The sequence below is a fragment of the Macaca fascicularis genome, chromosome 5, assembly GCF_037993035.2.
Source record: "Macaca fascicularis isolate 582-1 chromosome 5, T2T-MFA8v1.1".
In the NCBI taxonomy this organism is placed as follows: Eukaryota; Metazoa; Chordata; class Mammalia; order Primates; family Cercopithecidae; genus Macaca; species Macaca fascicularis.
Genome location: NC_088379.1, coordinates 192198928 through 192210145, shown reverse-complemented (window position 1 = coordinate 192210145; position 11218 = coordinate 192198928). Strand labels below are relative to the sequence as shown.

Sequence of the window (11218 nt, the reverse complement as noted above, 5' to 3'; positions counted from 1 at the left end):
TTTGATTATCTTGGAACTCAAAATTTATGTGGTCAGGACAATGAGGAAGATCTCATTATATCATTATGTCAAGGGGGCGAAAGTGATCGACTATGTCAAATATTGCATGCAAGACAAGTGAGAGAAGAACTATTGGATTTAGCAACGTGAGGGTCATAGGTGATACTGATGAGCGCTGCTTTGTTGGAGTAGCAAGGGAACACTCTGATTGAAGTAAATTTAAGAAAGAACAACATAACTGGTAGTAAGTACAAACATTTGCAAGGAATTTTACTACAAAGAGAACAAAAGAAATTATGGGATAGATAAAAAGTAAAGTGGGCTGTGATATACTTTTGGGAAAGAATAAAGCATGTTTGTATATAATGGGAAGGATCCAATAAAGAGGGGAAAACCGATGCAACTAGGGATAGCACGACATGAGAAGAGAATTGCCGGAGCAATGACCTGAGAGAGGAGGGAATCTCATGCTCAACTTGAGGGCTTGACTCTAGGAGCACAGAGAGTTTATCTAAAACTGGGGGAAGTTCGTTCCCCGTAGAACATTTGGCAATGTCTGGAGACATATTTTAGTTGTCACAAGTTGGGGTGCTACTGAAATCTAGTGGATAGAGGCCAGACAGGCTGCTAAGCATCCTGCAATGCAGAGTACAGCTTCCCCACAATGGGAAGGATCCTCCCAACACAGACAGTGCTGAGGCTGAGAAGCCTGACGCTCAGCAACATAAGGAAAGAGAGAGGATGTGGGCACTGTTGTCCGTGGGAGTAGAAGTGATGGTGGGAACTTGAGAAATCCTTCTTCTCATTGTATGATGGTTAATTTTGCACATCAGCTTGGCCAGGTTACGCTGCCTGGCTGTTCGGTAAAACACTAGGGGTTGCTGTGATTTTTTTTAGATGCGATTAACACTGAAATCAATAGAGTAAGGCAGATTCCTCTTTGTAATGTGGGTGAGTCTCGTCCAATTAGTTGAAGGCCCTAAGAGCAAAAATGAAGTTTCCCAAACGAGAAGCAATACTGCTGTGAGACGGCAACACAGAAACCTTGCCTGAGTTCCAACCTGCACATTTTGGACTTGAGACTGCAGTATCAACTATTGCCTTAATTATGTCTCTATCTATCTATCTATCTATCTATCTATCTATCTATCTATCTATCTATCTATTGTCTATCATCTATCTATGTATCTATGTATCTATCTATTGTCTATCTATCATCTGTCTATGTATCTATGTATCTATCTATCTATCTATTGTCTATCATCTATCTATGTATCTATCTATGTATCTATGTTTCTATCTATCTATTGTCTATCTATCATCTATCTATGTATCTATGTATCTGTCTGTCTATCTATCTATCTATCTATCTATCTATCTATCTATCTATCTATCCATCCATCCTTCCACACACACACATATATTTGATTCTGATTCTCTGGAGAACCCTTATTAATGCACCTTGTTTCCATATCTTTCAGAGAAATAGAGTGCAAAATCATCAGACAACAGTGAACAGAATGCGGATGTATTATAGGCTTGAGGGGAGAAGAATAAGAGGGCCAGGGAAGCTCGGCTGACTGCCTGGCTGCATTCAGGGCCAACTTGAGGCCAATGGTCATGCACTTTAAATGACTCCTCAGGAAGAATGTATTTTTGGTTTTTTCGTTTTGTTTTGTTTGTTTCATTTTTGAGACAGCAACTCTCTCTGTCACCCAGGCTGGAGTGCAGTGGTAAGATCTCGGCTCACTGCAACGTCAACCTCACGGGTTCAATTGATTCTCCTGCCTCAGTCTCTCGAGTAGCTGGGATTACAGGCATGCGCCACCATGCCCAGCTAATTTTTGTATTTCTAGTAGAGAGAGGGTTTTACCATGTTGTTCATGCTGGTCTCAAACTCCCGACCTCAGATTATCCGCCCTCCTCAGCCTCCCGAAATGCTGAGATTACAGGCGTGAGCCACCGTGCCCAGCCAAAGGAAGGTGTGTTTCAATGTGGACCCATTTGGCCTTGGGGGATCCAATAGGCCCAGATTGTTTACCTGTACCTATGCTAGGGTGGGGTGAGTGGAAAGGTAGAGAAGATCTGTTTGGGTTTTGCTAGCGCAGTAGCATGAAAAAGAAGGAAGGAGTTGAAAGTGTGGTTGAGAGAGTGATTATAAAATATCAATCATGCAATTTCAGCTGGGTAATGAGAACAGTTAGAAGAGGGGATTAGATCATGAAAAGGCAAGTTATTTGTTTTGAGGAGGTGGGAGGATTGTGTTTTAGAGTGAGCATTTTAGAACAATAAGTGGTAGGATGCAATGCTTGAAATTTCATTATGGAGAGTTTGTTCTTATAAGTAATGACAGTCTAGGCTATGCGGATGGAAGGGAGATGCTCAGCTGGGGAGAACAAGTGTATTTGAGAGGAAGTCAAAGAACCAAGGGGTCTATTTTAGGAAGATTATCTATATGGATATTGAAATCACCAAGAATAATGAATGTATAGTTTTAGAAAGAAGGTCGTTAAGCCAAGAACGAAAATCTCCTGGAAAGGAGATGAGTGAGCCAAAGGTCAGTAGCTGCCTACCACTGGGAGTGGTAGCAGGTTGTCTGGCAATATGTGATTCCGAACCAGGTGGTTTTATGGAGGAGATTGGGAAAACCATCCAGAAATGGAGAGGAGGAGCCAGAGGGTCCTCACAGTCGTAAGTATGACATTGGAAGGAGAGACAGCTAGAGTCCTGCTTCAATAGAATCGTAGTCCAAACACACTGTTCTGCCAGCTCCATTTAGAAAAGTCTCAAAAGAAAAGGTGGATTTTAAATGAGACTAGTTTGGGCCCATTTCTGGCCAGTTATTGTGTCCAGGAAGGTAAGGGCCTGAAATAGACCATATTCACTAGCACCTTATTTCTCTTGAGAGAGTTAAACTCTAAAGCCATTAAAAATAAAGGAAAAGGAGTAAAACTAAAGCAGGCCAAAGTAACAGGGTACAAAGAAATATTTTAAATAATATAGCCTCTAGTACTCTAATGAATGTAAAAATATCACCAAATTGGTTAGCAATACATCATTATGTTGATTGGGAGTTTAGAAACAAGAAAGAGAAAGAAATGAGCCAATGTACCAAGAATATGAAAAATACTGAATCTAAAGACCGTCTATAGATTTCTTGAATTTCATCTATTATTCTTCTTTTGGCATTCACACATTCTGCTAGACTTTCTTACTTTTAAATTGGCAGAACTCATTACTGAAGACATATTCTGAAAGGTAATATTTTTATGTTTTGGAACTAGTAAGTTAAGAAGAAGAGTTTTTGTAAAGTAGGCAGTTTTGACTGGTTCCAAATCTACATTACTTAAGTGAAGTACAATTGAATAGTATTGCTCAGCGGATTTTTTAAAAAGCTGGTTAGTCAGGTTAGACTATTACCACCTTCCCAAAAGAACTGGGGCTCGAATTCCACTGTACAATTATTCGACTTCCTAGTTCATTTGAATAGGCACATTTAGCTCTTAATAATCAGCTTCTGGATAGAAAGGGGGAAAATTGTAAAGATGAAAAAATCAAAGTGAATATTTATAATAGAATTTACAATTCAAACCCTTAGAGTGACACAGGACCGAGAAGAGAAAAAAGAAAAGTTAACAAAAGATGTCAGCTCCTTGACCTAGAACAGAAATCTCAGTATTCATCAAAGGTAGGGAATTATACCACAGGAATCCCTTGATACATTTCTAAATACTTTTTCACCAAAAGTCTTACACTGGAGTCTAGTCTTGGTTTTAATTGAACTAGCTAGTTAACTCGTAGCAAGCCACTGACCATCTCTGAGCCTTGTTGAATAACCTTTGTAAACTGACATGAAACATTAATGCTTTTAGTTTGAAACTCTACTACTGGTTAAATATGTATACATATATGCATCTATGTATATATTTCTATATAATTTTTATATGGGCTTATGTTCTCCTGTCTTTAGGGGATATACCTGCAATTGCAATGCTGGGTCACATCGCAATTCTATGGTTAACATTTTGAGGAACTGCCAACATGTTTCCAAAGTGGGGGACACCATTTTATATTCTCAACAAGGAATGAGAATTCCAGTTTCTACACATTCTTGTCAACATTTGTTACTGTATTTGACATGAGCTGGGGATATTTTTAAAATTTTTATTTATAGTCTGTATGTGCTTATTAATTGTGTAGCCTTAGACTACCTGCTTGGCCTCTCTGAGTTTATGTTTTTTCATTTGTATCTGTACAGGCTTTTCTGGAGGATTACATATAATTATACATAGTTTCTGCCACCCATAGCTACTTAAAACTAGAAATTATCAATAGATTTATTCTCTATCTAGTTTCATGTTCTTTGGGGCTTTAAACGTTATCACTCATTGTGAAGATTCTCAATTATCTGAATTTTCCATTTTTCATTGTCAGGCCTATAGCCACAGGAGGAGGGACACCATATACATTTTTACTATCGAGCTCTGTATCATTATAACTATGCTGTGGGCACTAAATAATTGAGAGTGTGAACCTATAGGGAAAAATTGTGACTCACATATAGAAATGAGTCTTATCAAGGACTTCTTAAAAAAATGTGCTATGAAAATGGGAAGTTACCCTTCTCTAGCAATGAGTTACTACTTTTGAAGGGACATGGTCTTGTAATATCAGTGAGAGATTTTTCCAGGTAGATCAGGATTTCCTGTCAACTGTATAAGAGACCATCTTTAACTAGGTTTACCATCATTTCTGGTAGAAAAATGTGGAAGGCCCTCATGACCTTATATTACATTGCCTTTCAAATTCAATGATGTTGGTCAAAGCACAGAAATTGAGTTGGTAACCAACTACCAGGCTCACGATTGCATATTTAAATAAGTGGTGACAACTTTAAAATAAACCTAAGTATTACTACATAAAATTTAAGTATTATAATCTGATGTAATTTAAATAAATTTAAATCGTTGTCTTTTCAAACTTCAAGGTAATTTTTATTGCATTTTCTGAGTAACTTTTTTAGCAGTTTTATTAGTGCATAATTGACATGCCATAAAATCAACACTTGAAGTTTACAATCCAATGGTTTTTAGTATATTCATAGAAATGGACAGCATGACCACAATCCAAGTTTGGAAAACTTTTATTAACTCAAAAATAAATCCTATCATCATTAGCATTCACCTCATAATCCTTCTTCCCTACAGTCTTCAGCCCTAGATATTAGGATTAATGTGCTTTCTGTCTTTATAAACTTGGCTATTCTGAATACTCTGAATACTTTATATAAATATGTGGCTTTTGTGACTGACTTCTTTCACTTAGTGTAATGTTTTCAAGGTCCATCCCTGTTGTAGCATGTGTCATTATTTTTATTCCTTTTATTTTCATTTATTTGATTCAAATAATAATCCACCATATGAGCAGACCACATTTATTCATCCACTCATCAGTTTAAGGACATTTGTGCTATTTCTACTTCTTACTATTTTGGATAGCACTGCTATGAACATTCATGTACAAACTTTTGTATGGACGTATGTATTCATTTCTCTTGGCTATATACCTGGGATCGAAATGCTGGGTCATATGGTAACTCTGGGATTAACATTGTGAGGAACTGCCAGAATGTTTCCAAAGCAGGTGGACTATTTTATATTCTCAGCAAGGAATGGGAAGTCGAGTTTCTCCACATCCTTCTTCACACACGTTGTTGTCTGTTTCTGTGATTATAATCACCCCAGTGAGGGTGGATTTGTATTTCATTGTGCTTCTGAGTTGCGTTTTTTTAATGTCTAATGACGTTGAACATCTTTTTATGTGTTTATTGGCCATTTGTGTATCTACTTTGTAGAAATGTCTGTTCAGGTTCTATACTCATTTTTTAAATTGGATTATCTATCTGTTTTATTATTGAGCTGTAAGAGTTCTTTACATAGTGTTGGTAAATACAAGTTCATTGTCAGATATATGAGTTTTCAAATACTTTTTCCCATTCTCTGGATTGTCTTTTCATTTTCTTGATGGTATCAAGACATTTTTTAATTTTTAAAATTTTTAAATTTTAATGTAGTCCAATTTATATTTGTTGCTGTTGTTGCTTGTGCTTTTGGGGTGCTCTCATATTTAGGGCTATGGTAGATTTTGAGTTCATCTTTATAAACAGGATGAGCAAAGGGGGTCCACATTTATTCTTTTGCTTATGTCTATTCAGTTGTCCCAGAACCATTTGGTGCATGCTATTTTTTCCCCATTGATTGATTTTGGGCACTGTTGTCCAAGTCAATGAACTGTAAATGTATGAGTTTATTTGTGAACTCACAATTCTATTCAACTGATCTACAGGTTTATCTTTTTGCCAATGCCACACAATCTGGATTATTGTCTTGGTCCCTTGTAAATTAGCTTATCCACTCCTGGAAAAATGTTTGAATCCCTCTGCTAAATTGCGGCAGTCCTTCCTCCCAGAGTGGCCACCTAGTCCTGTCTAAGCTGCCTCTACCACTTGGGTTGTATCAGGGAATGATGACTGCCCCAAAGCAATATGTGACCAATGAACCACAGCTCTCAACTCAAGGGCAAATGACTCAGCTTTGTGAACTCATTGACTGGAGTAGAGAATTCCCTGCAAAGAACTTACATCATCTGGGTATTGTGCTTGGGGCTCCTGATATACAGGAACATCTTTTGAGGGTTCTTGCTGTTTTGTTTGTGAGGTTTTCCATGCCTACTGTTCCTGACGTGGAAACACTGTTCTCACACGTTTCACTTTTCATCAGTGCTTGTGATGGGGAGCACATTCAATATGCAACAAATACTTTTACTAGGCTATGCCATCAGTTAACAAATGAATTTGTGGAAAGAAAACAGCCCCTGGGAGGACTTGGCATCCTTAGAGGAGCTAGAACAAGCTGCGGATGAATACAAACCAGCTGACCTGAATACATGCTGATTTCTGCCAGCTTTGTTTGCAGACAAAATGGTTAAGCCTACCCTTTCATCATTTGACACAGTTATGACGGATATCTGTAAAGAGAATGGAGCTGTATTAATCATATTTTCTACTTTCTCTATTTTACGATGCTTTGACATATTTGGAGTCTTGTGGACCTGGGGGTGGGGGGACTGTTTTTTTTTTGTTTGTTTGTTTGTTTGTTTGTTTTTGAGACGGAGTCTCGCTGTGTCTCCCAGGCTGGAGTGAGCGGCGCGATCTCGGCTCACTGCAAGCTCCGCCTCCGGGTTCCCGCCATTCTCCGGCCTCAGCCTCCCGAGTAGCTGTGGGACTCCAGGCGCCGCCACCACGCCCGGCTATTTTTTTGTATTTTTAGTAGAGACGGGGTTTCACCGTGTTATCCAGGATGGTCTCGATCTCCTGACCTCGTGATCCACCCGCCTCGGCCTCCCACAGTGCTGGGATTACAGGCTTGAGCCACCGCGCCCGGCCGGGGGGACTGTTAATTAGCTAATTTCCTAGAGAAGGCTAACAAGTTTCCTGTGAGCACACCTGTGGTATGCAGGCCAGCAAATCCCAAGTACATATCCACATCCGCTTTCCTTCATCAGGCTCCTGCAGCACAGGGCATTCTCCTCCTGCCCTAAATCGCCCCAGAGGAGGGTACCAGATAACTAGGGATGACCTTCATGTCCCAGAGTCTGCTGAAATTATTCAAACTATCCAATCCTACCACCGCTCAGCTTTTCTACCCTACCTCGATCATTTACTGCCTCAAAAAGGACAGTATTGGCCCTGGTCCATACTTTCTCCTCCCCTTCTCCCTCCTGACTGCCCCTGTGCCTCCTCCTGTGGCCCTCAGTGTGTCATGCCCCTCTCTTGGGAACCATGAGTGATAAACTATCTTTTCTTCTATTTATTTATTTATTTATTTATTTATTGAGATGGAGTCTTGTTTTGTCACCCAGGCTGGAGTGCAGTGGCGTGTTCTCGGCTCACTGCAAGCTCCGCCTCCCGGACTCAAGTGATTCTCCTGCTTCAGCCTCCTGAGTAGCTGGGATTAAAGGTCTGTGCCACCACACCTGATTAATTTTTGTATTTTTTAGTAGAGATGGGTTTCAACATGTTGGCCAGGCTGGTCTTGGACTCCTGACCTCAAGTGATCTGCCTGCCTCAGCCTCTCAAAGTGCCGAGATTACAGGCATGAGCCACCATGCCCGGCCCAAACTATCTTTTCAATGGTGTTTGACTCCTGATCTACTGGCATTACCATATCTGAATTAAAGACAAAATCCTAGGCACATTGTAAAATAGGAAACGATGATGCAAAGACCTGTTTATGTTACTCCTCTCACGAGGGATGACCTGCACCGGCTGAAGAGTCCTTTACCTTCTGAACAAGCTGAACCCACTCTTGCCATGTCAGGTTGTCATATCATGTTGGATTGAAATCATAAGTTTGTTGCCCCATGAGTGTGGCAAGTCAATACATAGATATACCCATTTGCAGCGGAGAAAGAGGTTTCACTGTAGGGCTGCCAAATGAGGAGACGGGAGGAAAACTCAAACTTTGTCTCCCTGAGTAGTTTAGTGCTAGGAATTTTAAGGGTTTTGGCATGGGCTGGAGTGTAGAGATCACTGATTGGCTGAATTGTGCAGGGTGAAGTCATGGGGCCAGCAGGTGAAGAAACTGTATTCTTATGCTCATTCAGGTCTTCTGTGGGGCCTTGAGACCGGTTGACCTCTATTGTCCTGCTGGAAGTCAGGATCTGCTTAAGCAGCTCTTAAGCAAAAGCTTTATGATTCCAGTGTCAGAGATCCTGTTTTAAGCAAAAGCCCTGTGATTCTAAGGTCAAATATCCTACCTATAGGAAGAGTGGGGATGCAAGTGATCAGTCCCCAGTGCAACAGGACTTTCAGTTTCAAGGAAGTGGGTCAAAGGGCAGCCTGACAAATGCTTAATTATAACCACATTTCTGTCGAGAATTCTTGATAACTCTGTGAGGATGACTTCAGAATCACGTAAAAAGTCGATTATAGTTTTTGATTATAGTTTTTTTGATATTACTTGTCAGAGTACAATAGCTACCAAATATAGATCTCAAATTACTGGTGGATTCATTAAGCTCCTTAGCAATGCATACGATGAATTAGCACAAGTCTATTCAACCAGGAACCCCTCAGAACTCCAAAATCTGAACCTGGTAAACAAGCACAGTGACATTATTACTTACGATAACTAAAAAAGGCTGGTGAAGCAACGCTTGTTATCTCTTTATAAGAACAACACTCAAAGGCTTACAAAGACTTTTTAGCACTCTCCTTACAAGGTATGACAAAACATGTGCAGATAGCTAGACCTTAAAAGGCAGAAAAATATGTCAAAGCATGATAGAAGATGGCAAAATGTTTGCAAGTATTAAGCAAAAGAATGATATGGTTAGTTTTAATAATGGCCCTGAAAATTATAACATATAACCCAGCCACGCTTCATAACACTGATCAGATGTTGAAACAGAAAGCACTTGAGGGGCCACAGAAAACACTTGATGGGCAACTGAAAGCTGTGGATCAAGAGACTACAGTGAATCCCCAAGGTGTAACCAGGGTATGAGGTCACAAGAAGAGGATTCCATAAATGTCTCATTACAACGGAAACTAACAGACATCCTGAATGTCACAATTGAAACAAATAAATAAAAGATGTGGTTATCTATTGAAAAATGGAGTCTTTTATTAATAAACATTCTTACCAAGAAAACTCCAGATATAAATGGATCAACTGTGAATTTTTACAAATATTTAGGAAAGAAATAACCTCAGCCTCATAGAAACTCTCCCAAAGAATAGAAAAAGAAAAAATTATTCCAAACTACTATTATGAGGCAAGCACCACTTGATAGCCAACCTTAAGAAGAACATGATAAGTAAAGAAAATGATAGCCCAATATCTCTCTTAAACATAGGTAAAAAATCCTTAAGCAAAACATAAATGAATAATTTAAGAGTGATATATAAAAAGAATAATTACATTACAACCTGGTGAAATTTATATTGAAAATACAAAAGTGGCTTAACATTTAAATATCAATAAATATGACATGTCATAGTAACAGAAATAACAAGAAAATCATATAATCATATTATAGATGCTAAAACAGTAATCAAATTCAGCAGTCACTTGTGATTTTAAAAAAACACAAAATTCTTAACTATAAATCAAAGTAAATTTCTTGATGTCTCACTTTCATTTATTTCCTACTATCAATCCATCACAAAGTCTTGCTAATTTTATCTTCACAATATGTTTCAAATATCTCTACCTCCCTCCATCTCCACTGCCACTCCCCATCATAATCCAGGCCCCATGACTACCTCCATCTACTATAGCCATAGCTCCTCAACTGGTCTCCTAGATTCAATCCCCGGTCCTTTAAACTATCACAATGATCTCTGTAGAATGTAAATCGAATATTGTCATTTTCTTTACAAAGCTTTTTGGAAATCTTTCCATTTCCCTGAGGAGGAGCATGGGCAAGTTTGATCTGTTCCTTGTCTATATATTCAGTTCATCTGAGGATATTCCATTTGTTTTTGTTTAAGCTGTAGTGATACTGACTTCTTCAGACACACAGATCTCTACACATGACCAAGAGTTTCACATATTGCCTCCCCTCTGCCTTTGACTGGGTTAGACAAAGAATCTTTAATGGGCCCCCTTGCATCTGAGAGCTCTTAAAACCATACTTTGCTATCTTGAGTTCACATGATATAACCTCTTGGGCTACAAAGTAATTCAGAGCATAATCTCCAAAAGGATTCCTGCAATGAACTCAGCAATTTATTTTTCTTAAACTATAAAACAAGTATATAGTAGTTAAAAGATAATAAATGCATAAAATTAGAAAAGAGAAAAAATCCATAATTCAATTTGAAAGAAAGTATTATTAACATTGTTGAATAGAGTTTTATACTCTATTTTTGATGTAATTTAATTTTAAATATTTTTCCAGATTATTGTAGCCATTTTAATGAGTCCATATTATTCAATGATGTGGCTATATCACAAGTAATTATTTCCTTTCTGATGGAAAATTAGGCTTTGATTCTTTTCTATATAAATAATATTTTCATGAACACTTTTTTATAAAGGATTTTCTGAATTTAGAGTTACTTCCTTAAATTTTTCTACTTATGTAATTCTTAGGTCAAAAAAATGCCCAATTTTGGAATAATTACTACATAATGCCCAATTACTATCTAAAG

General features: G+C 38.4%; 1 pseudogene; it reads left to right on the top strand.

Moving 5' to 3' along the window:
• Positions 1 to 6582: 6582 nt before the first annotated feature.
• The window catches only part of LOC102122668 (COP9 signalosome complex subunit 3-like), a 44018-nt pseudogene continuing 39382 nt past the window's right edge, over positions 6583 to 11218 (top strand).